Raw genomic sequence first — 22,125 nt, 5'->3', positions numbered from 1 at the left:
CCAAATTAGGTTTGTTTGTGACCTTTTACATGTTGTCTCAACTTGATAATACTTTTGATTCCGTATTGCGTACTTGCTTGTTAAACGTTGAATTTAGTAGGCTGAGACTCTTTTTTATTAGCTTTTACTGAAAACTTGAGTGACACTACTACTCCCTCCATCCATTTCATTTGTTTACCCTTTTTATTCTTTGTGAGGATATCTAAATCATGAGAAAGAGAATGATTGGGACAAAGGGAGTACTTTTTATGCAATGAACGTATGTAATTGAAAATATTCATCAGGCCAAAAGTATTGTTTTAAACTTGGAATTGCTCTTGCTAACCAGGTACCCTTATCTATCATGTTCATCAGTTTTTAAAATTGTTAAGTCTAATGTACTAATACCCTCTCATAGCCAAGTTGGTTTTGAACGGGAATTAAATTATGCTTGTGGAAGCTTCTGATTTGATTATACTCCTGATAAATTCCTCTATCTTTGTCTTCGGTATGATGATTTACTTCTGTGAGACGAGGACATTAGTGCCTGACATTAGTAATTGTACAAGTATTTATTTCGACATGTTGGTAAGTATGTTGAATGTAAACAAATCTTGTGCATACTTTAATTGTGATTTCTTTATGAACCATGGTATGACTATTTCAAACTGATTTTTTTATATACCTAGAACCTAAGTTTGATTTCTAGACGCATCTTTATCCGAACTCTATTTTTGTACAATTTTAAACCTCTATTTTCCTTAAAGATCTTCTTTTCTTTTTAATAGGTAGGAAGTATTTTTTGCATGCCAGTCTGTCTTTATGATAGATCAAGCATCTTAAAAAGAATGTGTGTGGATAATTATCTTACCATCTCAAGGTTCCTTGCCAATTCAAAAACATGATCTTTAATCCATTATGTCTTTGTTCATTGCATATCAGTTCAGGGAAAGAATAATGATGAATAATGATAGTTACATCTATGATTTATCATGATAATTTAACCCCTGAAGATAGCATGATATAGCTACATCTATTATTATCTTACCATCTCAAGGTAATTTTTTTTCGAACAAGAGTATTAGCTTTTGATTTGGTTTCTACTTATGAGAACAAATTATTTTTGCCTTTCTGCTTGAGATTATAATGTCTGCTTATTTCAAGGTTTGATTTTAAATATATCAGATTTAGAGTTTATATTTCAACAAATCATCCTATTTCTTTCTACTATATTTTTTCTTTTTTGAAAACAACAGGCTGATGTATCATGCTATCTTCAGTGGCATAGGTGTTTTGGTGTATTGGATTTCAGCTACCATGAAATTTATTTTGATTTCAGTGATTTTATACGTTTTTTTACTTGTTTGAACAATGGTGTAGCCTTAATTTTCTCTAAGCGGTGGCTTGTCAAGTTTAGGCAAGTTTCATCTTGGTTGTCCATGTACTTTGGTTTTGATTTTCTCTAAGCGGTGGCTTGTCAAATTATCTATTCTATAAGATCCTATAGAATGTTTTAAGCCTTTTTGACATGAATGTTGATCTGATCTGCTAGTTAAATTAACAAGTATGACTTAGCCGAGCCTCCCTGTCCTAATGTGAATTTTTCTGTGACATGTTTATCGTTGCTAATTTTGTACTTGAACTCTATATAATAGCTAGATTGGAGATTTCTTAGACATATCCATCGTTCAAGGGAATAGTTTATATGGTTTGTGAAGTGTATATGTACTAATCAAATATATTCATATAAATTATATTTTCTTTGCCCGTTATAGGTTTCAGATTCATCAGATAGTGATGATGCGCCTTCAAATGTTGATTGAAGATGCGCCTTCATATGTTGATTGAAGTCTCTGTGACATTGCGCCTACATGATTGAAGCCCCTACCACATTCAAACAACTGGATCAGTGTCCTTGTCTAGCTAGTTACGTAGCATTTTTTACGATTTTTTGGACTTTTACTATCTTCCGGATCCCTTTTGGTATTTTTGATTGTCGTACTAAAAATTACACACTAGTTTATACGGAGTATTAGTTAAATTGTCAATGCTAGCTAGCTATAGTATTTGTGATGGAGACAGTATATGTATCAAACGTATGCTTATTTATAAAAGTACGTGGGTACATTATTAATTATATATGGAGTACATTGCATTATGTTTTTTTTAATGATTTAGTAATGATAGTGTTAGGCCTGGAAATCCGCAGATCACCCTGATCAGTATTTCATATAAACCTGACTGCCAGGCTCTCAGGGTGCCAGGCTCTCAGGGCACATGAAGTTAGGCGCCAGGCCATGAAGAGGACAACGGTCCAAATATCAGGACAATATTTGACCATATCCGCGTATATTAATGGAAATAAATACGCAGCATTAAGTATAAAGATTATGCAGTAATTACGGTAATTAAGAGGGAAATATTCAGCAATTATTGCCAGCAATTATGGAAAATATTCGGCCTTTAATGACCAGATCAAGCAGCCGTTCAAGATGAAAGACTATATAAGGAACACTTTGGAGCTATTGGAATCATCTCATTCATACGCAAGAAGAACACATACTACTTAGAAATAGAAGCATTATTGTTATCATAAGAATATTCTCTCAAATCATATAGTGAAATCCTCTCCTGGCTTGGTGCCCGTGGTTTTTTCCCATTCAAGGGTTTTCCACGTACAAAATTGTTTGTCTTGTTATTTTTGTTATCTTATTTACAGCTTAATATCGTACCCTGTCAACCTGACCAGGAATCTAATTAGAGCTAGTTAACCCTGCACGATATCACCCTGACCTGATTTCGCCTTGCGCAAAATCCACACAAAACAATTGGCGCCCACCGTGGGGCATCTAGCTCTTTAATCCTTCCTTCTTATCTTACAAAAACTTAAAAACCTACAAAAATGGCCCAACCCACCGTTGAAGAACAATTGAATGCAGCTCTCCAAAAAATCGCTGAGTTGGAAAGCCTGAAAGAAAAAGTGGCCCAAACTGAAGCAGAAATCCTACAACTGAAAGAATCTGAGACAGCCCTGAAACAAAAATTGGAAAAAACCCAAGGGGCGGGCTCTAGATTCCAACCAGGAACCCCATTTTCATCAATCATCAAAAACATTGATTTTTCTAGTTTTGGGAGCCCAAATACTCCTAAAATCATTAACGTAGGTGGTGATGAAGAACCGAAAAATGATGATAAACCTGATGAATCTGCAGCGGCTATCATGATGGCAGTAGTTCAGGAGATCAAGAAACTCAATGAAAAATTTGACAAGATACCAGGAGTACCTGCCAGTATGGAAGAAGCTGCCCCTGACATCTATGCTGATTCACCCTCATATACGAAATAGCCAAAGTAGACCTACCAAAGAAGTTCACAATTCCATCCATGAGGGTCTATGATGGAACCACGGATCCACAAAATCACGTGGCTCTTTACAAACAGAAGATGTTGGCTGCATCCATTCCCAGCGAGTTCAGACAAGTTTGCATGTGCAAGGGGTTTGGAACGACCCGACCGGCCCCGCCCGCAATGGTACATCAACCCGCCTCGGGCGAGATCCATTCCTTTGCCAACCTGATCAACAGTTTCAACCAGCAGTTTGCAAGTAGCAGGGAGTTGGAGAAACGATCCAGTGACCTTTACCGAGTTACACAGAAGCCTGATGAAACTCTCAGGGCGTTCCTTGCAAGGTTCAACAAAGAAAAAGTATCTATACCCAGATGTGACGTTGGAACAGCAGTGGAGGCCTTTAGACAGGGGTTACTACCACATAGTGACTTATACAGTGAACTCACTAAGTATCCCTGCCACACCTTCGAAGATGTTCAGGCCAAGACCCTTGCCTTCATCAGGCTGGAAGAAGATAAAAGCTACAAGCTTGGATCACCCAGTGGACCAAGGGATCATGAAAAAAGCAATAGGAAAAGCAACAGAGGGAAAAATTACAGACCTACTCCATATTCCAGGCCAGATCAGTCAGAAGTCAACCTGACTCATGAATATCAAGGTAAGGCTAAGATTTATCCATCTATCTCCGAACATAACTTTTGTGTTGATACTGCAGGATTGATCCAGAGGCTTGACAACATGGGAACAGCTGTTAGATGGCCCAGGAAGGTAGAAAATCCAAATCACAGAAGAGACAATTCAAAATGGTGCGAATTCCACATGGATATTGGACACACCACGGATGATTGTTTCACTCTGAGGAAGGAAGTGGCCTACCCAAATCAGGATACTTAAAAGGCCTGATTAAGTCAAAAGGCAGGAATGCAAACCAGGATAAAGAAAATCAGGAGCACAAGCAGGATCGCAGCCTCCCTCCACCACCACCACTCTATGAAGTAAAATTCATATCAGGCGGATCAGAGATTTGTGGCCTGACAAGCTCAGCGGCAAAAAAGATAGCCACGACACCGAGGACTGTGTCACCCTGCAAGCTGGATCCTGTTCCAATAATCACTTTCAATGATTGCGACCTGGTGGGCATCCCTGATGTTCATCACGATGGCTTGGTCATTTCTATGCAGATTGGAACAGCCACAGTACGGAGGATCCTGGTAGATGGAGGCAGCTCAGTAAACCTGATCATGCTTGACGTACTGAAAGCCATGAAGATAAACGAGGATCAAATCACCAAAAAATCCAGCGTCCTAGTAGGATTCAGTGGTGAAACCAGGAGCACTCTAGGAAATATCCACCTCCTAACCTATGTGGAAGGAGTCTCATCCTATGAAAAATTTGGGGTCCTTGACTGCTTGTCATCCTACAACGCCATCCTGGGCAGACCCTGGATTCACAATGTCAAGGCCGTACCATCAACCTATCACCAGTGCATCAAGATAACAACAGACTGGGGCGTAGCCACAATCAAAGGGGATCATAAGACAGCCCAGGAGTGCTACACGGCAGCCTTGAAGCCTTCTAAGGCAGATAAGTCCCTGGCATAGCCATTACAGTACCCTGTCAAGAGCACGTATGTAGCACCTCCCAGAATGGAAACAGATCGGTAATTTCTAGACCCGAGTACCCTGGGGTATGTTTTAATAGGATCCGACGCGCCGGATAATGTCGACTGAATCGGTAAAATTCCTTAAAAATAAATCATCTTGGTTTGCTTGGTCACATTTTGATATGACTGGAATTAGTGCTGATATTATTACTCATAAGCTCAATGTTGATCCATCTTTTAAGCATGTGCAGCAGAAAAGGTGCAAATTTGCAGCCGAAAGAAACACCATAATAAATGAAGAAGTAGAAAAACTCTTGGATATGGGGATGATCAGGGAAGTAATGTACCCTGAGTGGGCAAGCTAACGTAGTTGTTGTACGAAAAAAGAATGGAAAATGGAGAGTCCGTGTGTAAACTACACCGACCTGAACAAAGCTTGCCCTAAAGATCCATTCCCCCGCCTCATATCGATGCCATGGTAGATGCAACAAAGAGGCCACGAAATGCTAACATTCATGGATGCTTCCAAAGTGGATTCAATCAAATAAAGATGCACCCTACGACCAGGAAAGTCTGCATTCATTACGAGGCGAGGCATATCTTTTACACCGCCATGCCTTTCGGCCAAGAATGCAGGGGGCAACGTACCAGCGCCGGTCAACATGATGTTTAAGGACGGATAGGTGATATCATGGAGGTATACATAGATGATATGGTGGTGAAATCCAAGAATGCAGAAGATCATGTGAAGCACCTAGAAATAGCATTTGAGATATTAGAAAAGTATAACATGAAGTCAACCCCGCAAAGTGCCACTTTGGAGTCTCTGCAGCAAATTTCTTGGATATATGGTCACAAAGAGAGGCATAGAAGCAAGCCCTGAACAGATAAAAGCCATCCTGGAACTATAATCACCCAAGTCTCACAAAGATATCCAAAATTGACAGCCGAGTAGCTGCCCCTGAACCGCTTTATATCAAGATCTTCTGAAAGATGCAAAACATTCTATAACCTCCTCGGGAAAAATAAACAATTCCAGTGGACAGACGAGCATGAAGCAGCTTTCCAGGATCTAAAATCCTACTTGTCATCTCCACCCTTACTGGCTAAACCAGAAAAGGGAGAACCTTTGTCGATATACCTATCTCATCACCGACACGAAGAATCAATGCGATCTGGTGAAAGAACAGACGGCAACAACATCCGATCTACTATGTAAGTAAAAGCCTCGCTAGATGCTTTGAGTTGAGGTATGGACTACTTGAAAATAATGTTTTAGCTTTAATTATGTCATGTACCAAGTGAGACCTTATTTTGAAAGTCACCCAATTATAGTCGGGACCAACTTACCCATAAAATCATCTGCGTAAACCCGAACTTTCAGCGGGATGGCCAAATGGTCGTCAGATTAGCACATATGACATCTCCTTTGAACCCGGGCGCAATCAAATCGCAGGCCCTAGCAGACTTTGTGGCTGATTTTAGCCCTAACCTGGAACCGGACCTAATAAAAGAGGTCAACCAACTAGAAAATAAAACCCTAGACCAAGAATGGACCTTGTTCATAGATGGGGCATCCAATGCCAGGGGACAGGGTTAGGATTAGTACTTAAATCACCCCGGGAGATGTAATAGCTCAGTGTAAGTCTGCGAGTTCAAAGCTACCAACAATGAAGCAGAATATGAAGCCCTGATAGCAGGCTTAAAGGTATGTCTAGACCTCGGTGTTCAAAACCTAAAGGTAAAAACTGATTCACTCTTAATTGCCAATCAAATAAAGGGAATTTATACGGCTAAGGATGCAAAAATGATTTCGTATTTAGAATATGCAAAACACCTTACCGCTAAATTTCCTTCATTTGATATCGATCAAATACCTAGAGACCTAAATACCCAGGCTGATGCTCTGGCCAGCCTAGGTTCAAACTTTACCCCTATTTTTTTTGATAAAATACCAATTGTGCACTTATTAGAGCCGACCATCAAAGAAACCCGAACAGTCAACCACATCAATCGGACAAGAACTCTTGGACTAAACCTTATTATGATTGGTTTCTCCGAGGAATACTACCTCAGGGAAGACATGAGGCAAGGGCCTTTAGAATTAGAGCTTCATTTTATGCTATCATCAATAACACCTTGTTCAAGAGATCGCAGTTGGACCCTACCTGAGATGCTTGGAGCCTGACGAAGCAAAGCTAGTACTTCAAGAAATACATGATGGACACTGTGGCAATCATAAATGAGGAAAGAGCCTGGCAAGCAAAGTTCTCGGACAAAGCTACATCGGCCAACGCCGAGGGTGATCGCACGGAATACTCTTCGAAATGCGAAGCTTGCCAAATCCATCAGCCATCTGAACTCCTTCATTCAGTTTCCGCGCCCTGACCATTTATAAAGTGGGGCATGGACATTGTGGGAAAACTGCCTATAGCACCAGGACAAAAAGTCTTCATGTTAGCCATGACTGATTACTTCTCCAAATGGATCGAGGCTGACTCTTACAGGCAAGTAACTGAAAAAGAAATAATATCCTTCATCAGGACAAACATTATTTGCAGATATGGAGTCCCATCATAAATAGTATGTGACAACGGAACTCAGTTCGTGGGGAAAAGGACCCAAGCATTCTGCCAAGAAAAGAATATCTACCTGGTAACATCAACCCCTGGATACCCAAAAGCTAATGGCCAGGCAGAGTCAAGCAACAAGGTAGTCATAAGCTGCCTAAAAAAGAAGCTGAAAAGAAGACGAGGCAGATGGGCTGAAGAACTTCCATTAGTACTATGGGTAGACAGACAACTCAAAAATCGCTGACAGCCAAACACCTTACTCCCTGGTGTATGGTCGTGAAGTGTCATTCTATGCAGAAGTACGAGTACCAACATCTAGATCCAGCCTGAACAACGTTGAAACAAACAAAGACCTGATGCAAGATAACTTAGTCCTGACAGAAGAACTAAGAGATGCCGCCAAAATCAGGATGGCATCATATCAACAAGCAGTTGCCAGGACCTACAACAAAAACGTCAGGGTCAGAGTCTTCAAAGAAGGAGACCTTGTCCTACGCAAAGTATTTCCAAATAAAAGGGAGAAATCAGCAGGCAAGCTGGCTCCCACATGGGAAGGCCCTTACTTAATTGATTCAATTGTTGGACAAGGAGCATACAGGCTCCAAACACTAGAAGGGGAAATGATCCCAAAATCCTAGAATGTAACTTATTTAAAACTATTCCATATGTAAAGATCAGATCAGGCTACAGTCAGGTACAAATTCAATCACTACTCAACCTGATGTGCTATGTGATGAACTACATGCTTTATATAACTTGTATATATTTCATACCTGCTCAACTAACCCATCTATTTACTTTTTGAATCCTGAACAATTATACATAATAAAAGATTATACGCATAAATATTCAGGATTGAGGGCTACTCCACTATATATTCCTGAAACAAAAATTTTGCACTTAACTGTGCCTAACGAGTTGGTAACCATCACCGGATACAGTAAAAAGTCAGGACCAATCAGGCATGAAATAATTGCCTGACCTGACTAGGTTTACTGCCACGGATAACAACCGGCTGGACGCAGCAAGACGGTGCAAGGGTGTTTTATCCCGACCATCAGTCTAAAATGCCCTCTCGACAGGCCGAATACCAAGCCCTCCAGCCAGGCAGGGGACATAAGCCCTCCTGACAGGCCGGATTTCCCACCCTTTCAACCATTATAGCAAAAAACTATACTTGGTTGAAATACTCATGACAAAGACTGAAACGAAATGTACAGGTTATTTAACCAGAATAAATGTGAAAATCATGCAAACAAAATATTTGACAGGTCCAAACAGGATGAAACTCACAAATCAAGCAAAGACAAAAGCGAAATCAGCCAAAAGAAGGCCATCATGTCTATATTAATAAACCCTTACCCCCTGGGGCAAAGGTGCCAAAATATTCATAAAGGCTAGGGAAAGCCCCCCTGACCCAAAACAGGAAAACGAAAATAATGTTTGTCTAGGGACATCCCCCCTGGATGGGCCAAAATACCAACTGAGAATTAAAAAATATTACTGCTTCTCCTCAGAAGCAGCAGCACCAACAACCTGCTCCCCACTCTTAGCCGGCTCAGCCTCAACGTCCTGCTCCCCTGGAGAGTCGACCTCCTGTTCATTCTCCAAATTATGCAGGTCAGGATACTTCGAAAAGAAAAGCCATCTCACCGCAGGGGTCCCATTTTGCCCTGGCCTCGACAGGCTCCGATATGGCAGCCGGCCTTCCCTTAATGTAGAAATAGAGGGAGGCATCATCCAACTTGAACTCCAAATCATCCCTCTCCTGGGTAAGCTCTTCATTCCTATCCAGGGCTTCCTGCAACAGCCGCTTGCTCGAAGCTGCCTCAGTCTTAGCAGCATCCCTCTCAGCCTGCACCCTTGTCAAATCAGCAGTTTTGGCAGCCAAGTCAGCCCTTGCAAATTCCAGCTCAGACTTCAACCTATCATAATCTGATCTCATCAGATCGATCCTAGCTACCACAGAAGTAGCCTGATAGGCATTATGGAGACAGGTCGCGGCACCCTGACCAAAGACAAGAAAAGTATGAGTAACTTGTACCAACAATAGAAGACTACCAAAAACAAAACACATGGAAATGATTCCAACATACCTCCCTCACAAAGCGAACAGGCACCAACCAAGAAGTCGACTGAATGATCCACTGAAGCAACGCACGAGTAGCGGTCTCAACAGGGTCAAGAGTGAGCATGACATCGATTTAGAGGCGCATAGTCCCGATTTTCATCCTAGCGACCTCCGTTATCCAACCTAGCTCTCACCTCCCGACCAGGGCGAAACATCAACATCCTCAATTCTCCTTTTACTCGGGCTCAACTTGTTCCAAAGCGAGAACAATGAGGGGCAGCAGTGCGATAGTGACCTTGGCGACGGACGCTCGGTCAAGTCAATGACAGTTTCGATATCCCCGCTTCCCCGAGGACCTTCCTCCTTAATCTTAGCCACCTGGTGAGAGGTCACCATACCAAACCTGGCAAGACGAATAGACGACCTGGTAGCTGCAACACGAAGTACTATATCAGCAATATAAACCAAGTATCATCGGGAAGCCCAGGTAAAAAGAAAGGAAAGATTAAAATAGACTTACGGCTGAAGTGCGGCACCAGCGAAATTTCCCGACGCTTTAGCCCTCGGGAGCACCATCGGCCTTTAAACAATGAGAGGAAGGTGACCAACCCCACAACAAAGAGGCCGGGACCTCTCCAAAGGAGGAATAGCAAGGAAAGCGAGAGACATTGGGAGTAGGGTACTCGGTTTTAGTGACCCGATCATCAACTCGCACACATAAGAGGTATGACTTATTATTTTCATTTCATTTTCTCACTAACGGAAAAACATGCGGTCAAAGAAAGAAATCAAAAGACTCACCACCACGCATGCCTCATGATTTAAATACGCCGGTCGGGACCCACAGAATTGGTCCGACAAACATATAGCCAAAGAGCAGACCCGCCCCTTATCATGGACACTGTCTAAATTGCTCGAAGAGGAGTAGTTGACGGCCGACCTTAAAACTTATACGGCCAGGATCGTTTGTTTTAACAAAGATAACAGGTCTTCAAATCATCAAGAGAAAAAGAAATATTGTGTTTTTCACAGAGATTCTCAATGGAACATACAACTTTCCACACCATCGGCATTAATTGATAAGAGGGAACACCAATCTCCTTAATAACCTCAACCATAAGAGGAGAAAAAGGAAGCTTACAGCCTGCCCTAAAGGCCCAATCATGGATGCGGAACCAACCAGGACAAGCCCAGTCGGCCCTGATAGGAGAATCCTCAGGGATCCAGACTTGAAAGATCGGCGGAATAATCCCCTTATCCTTCAAAATCTTCTCGAACTCAGGCTTCAAGTGGTTTGCAGGAGACTGATCCTCATTTAAAGCCTTGGTAGGCTTGAATTAAAAAGCGCCATGAGATATTGAAATCATCTCCAATGGAGGATCACTTGATTTATCTACTGCGGGAGATGGAGCAGCAGAAGAAGCAGGTAGAGTTTCAGAAGAAACTTCCTCAGGATTCTGAGGAGGAGGAGTAGCAGGAATCGCTGCCCTGGTAGATTTTTTCTTTGCAACCATTGTTTGAAAAATTATGGAAGATTGATTAAGAAATTTGGGAAATTGAGAATTAAGAAAACTGAAGAGAAAGAAAGTTAAGAGAAAGAAAGTTAAGAGAAAGAAGACGAAGAAATTATGTTGATGAGTTCAAATTAATGAAGCACCCAAGTATTTATAGCAAAGAAGATTAGGGTTTCAAATTAAAAATAATTAAGGAAGTTGCGATAAATAAACCACGCGTCGGCGATTGCGATAAAAAAGACCCGTTACAGGAAACTGATCAGGGAAAATTTAACCGTTGGGTGATTTTATCAAAATTAAAGTTATCTCCTCATTTTTTCGTCCTGGCACTATCAATAAGGAGATAAGGGGCAATTGTTAGGCCTGGAAATTCGCAGATCACCCTGATCAGTATTTCATATAAACCTGATTGCCAGGCTCTCAGGGTGCCAGGCTCTCAGGGCACATGAAGTTAGGCGCCAGGCCATGGAGAGGACAACGGTCCAAATATCAGGACAATATTTGACCATATCCGCGTATATTAATGGAAATAAATACGCAGCATTAAGTATAAAGATTATGCAGTAATTACGGTAATTAAGAGGGAAATATTCAAAGCAATTATTGCCAAAGAAATTATGGAAAATATTCGGCCTTTAATGACCGAGATCAAGCGTAGTTCAAGATGAAAGACTATATAAGGAACACTTTGGAGCTATTGGAATCATCTCATTCATACGCAAGAAGAACACATACTACTTAGAAATAGAAGCATTATTGTTATCATAAGAATATTCTCTCAAATCATATAGTGAAATCCTCTCCTGGCTTGGTGCCCGTGGTTTTTTCCCATTCAAGGGTTTTCCACGTACAAAATTGTTTGTCTTGTTATTTTTGTTATCTTATTTACAGCTTAATATCGTACCCTATCAACCTGACCAGGAATCTAATTAGAGCTAGCTAACCCTGCACGATATCACCCTGACCTGATTTCGCCTTGCGCAAAATCCACACAAAACAGATAGCTAGTAGTACTATATTATTTATGGGTGTATTTAATTAATCTCTACGTATTATTTTATCAGAATTCAAAAAGTCGAAATTAGACCGTGACAAGAAGTGTCAATATATAAATAGTTGACTCCAAATTCCGTCTCGTCGACTGACACATAAAACCATCAATAGTCGCTGAAGACGCTTAAATGCGTCAAATTTGTCGACAATTACAAGCGTCAATAGTCCATGAAGTCGTTTAAAACCGTCAAATTTGTTAACAAAAAAAACGTCATTAGCCACCAAAGACGCTTAAAAGCGTCAATTTTGTTGACAATTAAAAGCGTCAATAGTCCATGAAGACGTTTAAAAGCGTCACATTTGTTGACAATTAAAAGCGTCAATAGTCCATGAAGACGCTAAAAAGCGTCATAATGTTTGACTAAAAAAAGCGTCAAAAAATAGCGACGGCCCAAAATTTGACGCTTTTATAAAGCGTCGATAAAGAAAACAGACGCTTTAAAGCGTCAAATAACGCATGAAAAAGCGTCACCAATGCAAGGTATGTGTAGTAGTGAATGTGATTATCATATATATAATAAGAGATACACTATCCAATTATTACATATCCATAATTTAAAGAAAATCTGGTACTCGTCTCAATCCCATTGCGACGACATGACCATCATGCTTAGCCTTTGATAAAGGTTTGGTTAAAGGATCAGCAATATTATCATCTGTCCCAACCTTACAAATGTCAATTTCCTTCCTTTCCACATAATCTCTAATTACATGGTATTTCCTTTCAATGTGTCTAGATTTGTTACTAGACTTTGGCTCTTTGGCTTGAAAAATAGCTCCACTGTTATCACAATATAGAGTGATAGGATCTTTGGCGGAATGGACTACTCCTAGTCCCTCCTTGAATTGCCTAATCCAAACAGCTTCCTTCGCAGCCTCAGACGCTGCAAGGTACTCAGCCTTTATTGTAGAATCCGCGGTAACGCTTTGCTTAAAGCTCTTCCAGCAAACAGCTCCTCCATTTAGCATAAACACATAGCCGGATTGGGATTTCATGTCATCCCGATCGGTTTGGAAACTTGCGTCCGTGTAACCTCTTACACGTAACTCAGTTTCTCCTCCAAACACTAAGAACGAATCCTTAATCCTTCTCAAGTACTTAAGGATGTTCTTTAGGGCTATCCAGTGACTCTCACCAGGCTTGGCTTGATAATGACTTGTCATGCTCAAGGCATACGCAACGTCGGGACGAGTGCAAATCATAGCATACATGATAGACCCAACAGCGGAAGCATAAGGGACGGTCTTCATGTGTTCAATTTCCTTAGGGGTAGAGGGAGACTGTGACTTGCTCAAAGTAATCCCTTGGCCCATAGGTAGAAATCCTCTCTTGGAGTATTTCATATTGAACCGGTCAAGAACTTTGTCAATATAAGCTTCTTGACTCAATGCTAGTATCCTCTTGGACCTATCCCTATAGATCTGGATACCCAAGATTCGTTGTGCCTCTCCCAAGTCCTTCATCTGGAAGTGTTTCCCTAGCCACTCCTTAACGGAAGTGAGCGATGGAATATCATTCCCAATGAGCAATATGTCATCCACATATAGGACAAGGAATGCAACCTTACTCCCACTAAACTTCATGTATAAACATGGTTCTTCCACACTTCTAGTGAAACCGTATTGTTTAATAACATGATCAAAGCGATGATTCCAACTCCTAGATGCTTGCTTAAGACCATAAATAGACTTCTTGAGCTTACACACCTTCTTAGGGTTAGATGTATCCACAAAACCTTCAGGTTGTATCATGTACACCTCTTCTTCTAGAATCCCATTCAAGAAGGCGGTTTTGACATCCATTTGCCAAATCTCGAAATCATGATTTGCGGCAACCGCTAAGATTATCCTAATGGACCTAAGCATAGCGACTGGAGCGAAGGTTTCGTCATAGTGTAAACCATGAACTTGGGTGAAACCTTTTGCCACCAATCTAGCTTTGTAAACATCTACATGTTTATCCACGCCGAGCTTAATTTTATATATCCATTTACACTGAAGGGGTCGCACTCCCTCAGGTAAATCCACCAAGTCCCATACTTGGTTCTCATACATGGAATCCATTTTGGACCGCATGGCTTCTAGCCAAAGCGAGGAGTCGGGACTAGACATGGCCGATTTGTAGGTAGTGGGGTCATCACTTTCAAAAAGTAACAAAACACCATCCTCTTCGATGTTACCAAGGTAGCGGTCAGGTGGATTAGAAATCCTACTTGACTTTCTGGGAACTATTACCGTTTCAGAGGAAGAGGGAATGCTATCCTCCACGTTCTCCTCTACCTCATTCTCGGTTTGTGGCTCTCGAACTTCTTCAAGTTCAAATTTTCTCCCACTCTGTCTCCTAGAAGTAAACTCCTTTTCTAGGAAGACAGAATCACGAGCCACAAACACTTTGTTCTCGTGTTTATTGTAGAAGTAATAGCCACGTGTTTCCCTTTGATATCCTACAAAGACATTTGTCAGACCTGGGTGCAAGCTTATTGTCAGACTTGATCTTAACGTACGCTTCGCAACCCCAAATATACATGAATGACAAATGAGGGACTTTTCCTATCCATATCTCATATGGAGTCTTATCGGCCGCTTTAGTCGGGCTTCGATTTAGTGAAAATATTGCTGACAAGAGAGCAAAACCCCAAAACGAATCAGGAATGTCAGTTAGACTCATCATCGACCGAACCATATCTAGTAAAGTTCGGTTTCTCCTTTTGGCCACAACATTTAATTGCGGTGTGCCAGGAGAAGTCCATTGTGATACTATACCACAATCTTTCAGGTGTGACTCAAATTCATAATTTAGATATTTACCACCACGATCGGATCGTAGGATCTTAATCTTTTTATCCAATTGGTTCTCTACTTCATTTTGAAACTCTTTGAACTTGTCAAAAGCTTCACTCTTGTTCTTCATTAAGTAGACATACCCATATCTACTTAAGTCATCAGTAAAAGTAATGAAGTAGTGAAAACCTCCTCTAGCGGTGATGGTTAATGGTCCACACACATCCGTATGTATGAGAGCCAAAACCTCACTAGCTCGTGTCCCTTTTCCTGCAAAAGGTGCACGAGTCATCTTGTCTAGAAGGCGACACTCGCATGTACCATAAGATTCGAAACCAAATGGTTTGAGCACTTTTGATGAAGCAAGTCTCTTAATGCGTCTTTCGTTTATGTGGCCTAAACGACAATGCCAAAGGTAGGATTCGTTTGGATCACCCGTTTTGAGCTTTTTAGTTTCTACATGATAAACGTCATTAACATCATTTAAAACATAAATGCCTCTAATTGAAATGGCCTTGCCATAAACCACATCATTTAAAGAAAAAGTACAACACTTGTCCTTAATCATAAAACAAAAGCATTCCGCGTCTAACGTGGAAATGGAGATGATGTTCTTGGTTAAAGTTGGTACAAAATAACACTTATTTAAATAAAACTCTAGACCACTAGCTAAAGTGAGCACATAGGTCCCCACGGAAAAGGCGGCTACTCTAGCTCCATTGCCCATGCGGAGATCCACATCACCTTTTGCTAGTGCTTGCACGTCCCTTAAACCCTGCAAATGATTACAAAGGTGAGAACCACATCCGGTATCAAGTACCTAAGTGGAAGTACAAGCATAATTAACGTCTATCACATAGAGAGAGGAAATCATACCAATAGGCATCACACGCCCTTCCTTGAGATCCTCCAATTATTTGGGACAACTCCTCCTATAATGCCCCTTCCCATTACAATGGAAACATTCGGCCTCGGAGAGTTTGACACTTTTTGCCTTGGGATTGTCATTCTCAACGGCCTTCCCCTTTCCCTTGTCATGTTTCTTTGACGATTTCTTGAATTGGGACTTTTCCTTCCCTTTTCCTTTCTTAACTCCAAGGGACATGTTCTTTAACTTCATGGTTAAAACATTTCCTTTTTCACTCCCACTAGCTTCCATATCCCTCTCCGCTTGGGTGAGGAGTGCATGAATTTCATGATAACTCTTATCCATGTCATTCATGTTGTAGTTTACCCTAAAGTGGGCAAACTTGGTGGGAAGTGAGTGGAGGATACGATCCACCACAAGAGTCTTAGGAATCTTACACCCTAGACGCTCTAGGATGTCGACATATTCGACCATTTTGAGTACATGGGGACCAACATTTTGGCCCCTCTCAAACTTAGCTTCAAAGAAGCGTGCCGCCGCATCGTATTGACGGACTTTAGGTGTTTGTGAAAACATAGTGATCATACGAGTGAATATCTCTTACGCATTTAAAGAAATGCATGATAGCTTGAGCTTTGGGGACATCGACCATATCAACACATTCTTGATATCATTCGACATCCTCACATGGTCATCATAGGCGGTCCGCACCGCCGATGAAGCCCTTGGACCGGGCTCGATGGGAGGAGCATCCGTCAAGTAAGTGAGCACATTGTCGGACAACGCGACACTTTTGATGTTGGATTCTCATTCAAGAAAGTTACTACCGTCATATTTTAAGATACATTTGTCCATTACGGACCTTAGCCATGAATCTTTGCCTAGTGAAGTAGTCGATGGAGTTGATGAAGTTGTCATTGCGAATTAAAATGCTACAACAAAAAGGAAAAATTAGCATCCATTGTTTTAAAAATTACTTGTGAAAACATGTTTAACAAGTTTTAGCATTTATATAATGATCTACCACTAAATTATATAAATGATTCCAAAACCCAAATTTTAAACAAAAAATGAGCATCGCTTGGGCGAAACATCCCATAATTGTGTGAATTCGGTAAGTCACGTTGACTAATTCTACCTCTAGAACTCTTGGTCGACGAATTTCCTTAAATTCATCTACTAGCCCCGGAACACAAGACCGTCTTATATCCCGTTGAGTCCAACCAATTTTAGCGTGTGATAACTATTTACCACCCTACTTACCCAAGGTAAAAAGAGAACACCCCGCTTGGGCGAGCGTGGCTCTAATGAACAAGAGATTCATAGGTGTTACTAATTGGTAAGGCTAATCTCAATTTTAGTTATGTGAGAGATCTTGTCAATTTAGTCATAAATTCCTTATAAGTGAATTAAGTCAGTGAATGTAAATGACGTGAATTGACAACCGCGAAAATAAAATGCATGTGAATGGCGATTTTGGCATGCGCGAAAATAAAACAAGCAAACAAGTAAGCATATGAATAAATCCTAGTATGGCCACCTAGTTAATAAAAACTAGTCTATTACATTTCGGAAACCAACTCCTTGGTCCCTTGCCTCTTCATTCCATAAGTGGCTCCTTCTTGTGGGATTTGGAACACCTTCCAAAAATAGACTCCGTCTCGATGTAATCCGTCTTTTGGAAACGCCGGTAAGAATAACTATTACAATTGAATTACATAGCTATTCCTATTATACATTAATTAATAAATTTAATAAAACTATTAATTAATTACAAACCGACGATACGAGATCATATTTAATTACAAATAAATCGATATTCCCATTCATTTCGGGTAATAACGATTAAAATTAAACTAAGCCATACTAGGTACAACAAGATAAATACTTTAAATAAATGACAATCATTCATTCAACTTAAATAAATATGCTTAAAATTCTGTAAAATCATCCAAAAATCGCCCTATCTATCAATCGTTGGTATCCATCTCGGTTTTTGTGGATTTAATCGATTTTTAACATGTAAAAATCAATAATCAACTCTTAAATCTCATTTAAGTCCAAACTAATTGTCAAACATGTTTTGAACCTTAATATTAGTCCTCACTAATTTTATGATAAATAATTAGTTTGATTTGGTGATATTTTGCTAATTTAATCGGTAAAATCATAATATTTAAGTAAAAATCCAAAATAATTGAAACATTACCCAAAAAATTGAAACAAAAATTTTGAGTATTCTGGAACACTCCAAAGAACACCAAAATGTCAGAAATATTGCCCCAAAATCCGGATAAAATTTATGAAGAAAAAGATCGATATTTATCGGTTTTTAACCACTAAAACCAATAAACATCAAAACAAGGTGAAAACACATTTTAAAATTTACTTTTAATATTTAAATAATATTTTTAAATGTACATAAATTTATCAAGGGCAGAATAAAATTTTTCGAAATTATGATTAAATTATTTCACTTTTATCGACTTTTATATCATAAAATCAATAAACATGCAAAAATTTCGAACCAACCTTCAACCTTTTGCATACAATCATTAGAAAACATGCATGAAATACCATAAAACTTCCATGGACCTAATCAATATTTAACTATTTTTAGTCGATTTTTAACTAAAATATGGCATTTTGACTCGGTTTTCTACCAAAAATCATTAAAAATAGCAAAATAACTTCATAAATCACCAAACATAACCAAAAACCTTTTAATATCAGTAGGTATGCATGCCCCAAAAATTTTATGCTAAAACCTCTTCTAACACAATTTTTGAGTTTTTATAAATTATCTCATAATTCATTAATATGCTTAAAAATCAACATGCAAATTACACGCCTAAGCTCTGATACCACTTGAAAGATCATGTATCCATATTAGACCCTCTAATAAAAATTAAATTATCTCACAATTTATCATTTTATTGATCTATGTAACATGTATGCAAATATAAAAGCATAAAAATGAAAGTTAAGGAAAAACAATTTCCTTACATAGATTTTTATGGTAAAATGGGCACAATCAAGATCTCCTACCTTGATTGTTCTTGAGCTTATAATAAAAGGATGATCCTCCTAACAAATTTTCAAAGAGAAGATCTCCTTACAATGTGCACCCAAGAACTCAACCCAAAAATCTCACAAGTACTCCCTCTATTTTTCTATATATGACTTTCTCACATTTCGAGACACACACTTCTCTTTTCAATATCTCTCAAATTATATGCTTAAATATAGTGATATGTATACTCATATGAAAGAGTTTTTCATAAGGAATTTAATGGTATAATGTTTATAATTTTTTACCAAATATATTTTTGTAAATATTAAAGTCAAAGGCTTGCCTCGAAAAAGCAAAACGTCATATATTAAAAAATGGAGGGAGTATTTTACTAGAAACTTGTTAAAATATTCTCTTGATAATATTTGTAATATCACTAACACTCTTAGTAATAATATTTGATTACTAACTTCTTAGTAAAGATGTATAATAATTTTAAAGAGAGGAAGACCAATTGTTGTTCACATGCAAAATGAAATGAGCAAGCATACTAAAATAATGAACAAAATTGGTCTATAAGGAGGGAAGGGGGCCGGGTAGGTGAGAGGTTGAGTGAGGGAGTGATTTTCTTATTTTTTGTCAATCTTACATCACATGCAAAAATTATAATAAGATAACATATGGAAGTATATAAAGTAAGGTGAAATGATTATGTTCCTAATCATCCACAACTCTATTTTACACGGTCCACTTGCCCATTTACGGGTCCATATTGGTTCTTATATTTGTCGCACAAATACGTGTAATTTTATTTTAAACATCGTTTCATGTTTAAATACTTCCATAATCAATTTGTTCAAATCACTCCGTAAATATACATGTACCGCTATACATATTATTTACGTACTAATATTAATCACATTAATCAATTAGTACAATTTTAGTGAATTAATAATTAATTAACTAAAACCCGTCTCCCAAAATTTATTATTCAATCATCGCATAATTAAATAATAACTGTCGTGCCTCGAGTTCGCAACTCGAAATCTCTCTAAAAATAATCGACTAACCTTTTAATCTGTAAATCAAGGGACTAAATAAATTGTATCTCATACAATTAATTAGTTGTCAATTGGGGTTCGTTCCTTTAGGTGTGACCGAAAGGGGTCAGTTGATCACCGCCGTCTCACGACAATAACGTCAAACTCTAGTCAGCCAACCGTTATCGATTTACGTTAATCAACTGACGAGGATCAAATAATTAAATATCTGATGATATTCCTTTAATGAGATTTATTATGTGAACGCACTATTGTGGAGGACACTAACTCCAACAACCCTCAATTGAACCCTCGATAAAATTAGCTTGTGGCTTTTTAGATTTGTAATTCTTGTACCCACCACGTTGATTGTTGTCTTTCTTTTGAAATTTTCGACCAGGTGCATTATTGCGATTCCCTTGATTTTGCTGTCTTTCCTCATAAACTTTCTTGGCCTTGCACTTGAAAGCAGGATGGCTAGGCTTGTCATACCACCAACAATTTCCTGTCATTATCTTTATTGATTTATCAGAATTTTGTGGTTTGTTGTGTTGATCATAGCTCCTCTTGTTTATACTTGTATTCCTGTATTCAACAACATTAGCTTTAACAGTGTTAGTAGCATTTGTCCTGACACAATCCTGGCTCCTTGAAGCATCCTCAATCTTGATATGACCAATTAGCTCCTACAATTTTTTATCCTTCTTCTTATGCCTTAAATGTTTCTTGTACTCATCCCAACTAGGAGAAGACAACTTCTCAATTAGAGCATTAGCCTGCATGTACTCACACAACACTATCCCTTCACCAAGATTTTCAGAAACCAGATTTTCATACTCATATATTTGATCTATAATTGGTTTACCATCAGCTACCTCAAATTTTAACCATCTAACAACAGCATACTTTTTAGTACCAAAATGATCAGACCCATACTTAGTTTTTAAAGCATCCCAAATTTTCTTAGCGGTCTTAGCTTTGCAATAGATATCAAACAGATTATCAACCATATAGTGTAACATGACACCTTTAACAGTTTTATTGTCTTTTGCAGATTTGTTATCGGGTTTGACAATTTCAGACGAACTAAACACTTATGAAGTTTGCGGTTCTTGAAAAAGGACATAATCAATCTCATATTGTTGGAAATAAAACAGAATTTTTTCAGACCATCTCCTATAGTTTTTTCCATCTAAAAGTTCCATCTTACTAAGTTCAGGAACAATTTTGTGTGGCATACTATAGTGGGTGACAGAATTGTTAGGAGTGGTGGTAACAATTTCTCGATTAACATTGGAATCATCAGAATTTCCGGAAGGGTTTGTCATTGTTGAAAAAAGAATGAAAGCAGTAAACAGTAACAAAGATAAAAATGTCCAATTACTGATTTACATTGTAGGAAATATGAACTTATTTGACCGATATAACCTTAATCGAGACGCAGTATAAGACACTGCCCTAAATCAGTAAGACCCCCACACAGGTGCTCCTTGGGTTTCGTGGTCACCGATTCCAGGGTTAACGCCTCCTTCCGCACAATGGTGCACTCCACAGACGGAAGTGGGAACTGTTCTCAGAAAGCAGAACATAGAAGAAAAATATAAGAGAAATAGTTTATGTGTTTTTCTGTGTACGTAAGTTGTGCAAGAATGCGTTTTTTACAGTAGAGAATAGGCTCCTGCAACATTCACATAATAATGGTATTGAATCTGGTAGTAATGGCCATAATATCGGATAATGAACGCGGAATTGATTGTGTAATAAAATCGCAACAACTAGAAAATAATCCGATGTAAAAAGTTCAGACCAGTAGCAAAAAGGGGCCCACCACATCGCGCATGTGTCACAAACGCGAACACGAGCCGAGCCGGCCGGACGGCAGCGGCGGCGCGCGCATTGGGAGACTATAGTATATCCTCTATAGTCAAGTTAACCCTTGTTAACACATCTTCATATATAAAGTGGTATGTCCCCCACTTTTCTACCAATGTGAGACAATATTACCACACTTAAGTTTTGGAGCAACATCCAACTCCAACAGGACCAACTCAAACTGGGATATATTAGTGATCAGATATGATAATGGGTAGTACACTGTTGCTAGAGGCTATGAGTGGTTATGTGGAGATAGAACAAAGGTGTAATAGGGGCATGTGATATGTAATAAATCGAATCAGCCTAAATACTCCTTCACTGGTTTGTTGTTCATTTTGAATAGGTTAACTAAAGACCGCGTGACAAGGTTTGAGGTCATTGATAATGGAGTGTGTAGAATTGTAATA

The sequence above is a fragment of the Silene latifolia genome, chromosome 8 (assembly GCF_048544455.1).
Source record: "Silene latifolia isolate original U9 population chromosome 8, ASM4854445v1, whole genome shotgun sequence".
In the NCBI taxonomy this organism is placed as follows: Eukaryota; Viridiplantae; Streptophyta; class Magnoliopsida; order Caryophyllales; family Caryophyllaceae; genus Silene; species Silene latifolia.
Note: the sequence above shows the minus strand (reverse complement) of the source record.